Here is a 329-nt window from a genome sequence, read left to right on the forward strand (position 1 = left end):
GGGAAAGATAAATTTCTATAGAGTCATGTTCTCATCCTTGGTTAGGTAGACAGAGTTTACAAATAGCTTTTATGTGTGTTCATGTATGTACATGTGTGTATCATATTGAGATGTATGTAAGGTAATTTATTTTGATTAAGTATTTTATAATGCAGTTTGGTTTTTTACTAAGTCTAAGAATAGAGAATGTGTAAATCCAGGTTAGACTTTTTTTTTTTGGTCTATTATAGACAACTAAGTGGTAGGAAACATGTTTTAAAGTTAAGGACAGTGTACTGTCATACTGGGTACATGTTTGTCTTATGATTAGTTACATGGATAGGGCCTTA

The 329-nt window shown here is 31.0% G+C and overlaps 1 protein-coding gene across 1 annotated transcript in view; it reads left to right on the forward strand.

The window, feature by feature from the left end:
- VPS13C (vacuolar protein sorting 13 homolog C) overlaps positions 1-329 on the forward strand; it is a 158539-nt gene that overhangs the window by 34575 nt on the left and 123635 nt on the right. The window lies entirely within an intron of this gene.

This window comes from Pteropus alecto, unplaced genomic scaffold (genome assembly GCF_000325575.1).
Source record: "Pteropus alecto unplaced genomic scaffold, ASM32557v1 scaffold86, whole genome shotgun sequence".
NCBI classification, from domain to species: domain Eukaryota; kingdom Metazoa; phylum Chordata; class Mammalia; order Chiroptera; family Pteropodidae; genus Pteropus; species Pteropus alecto.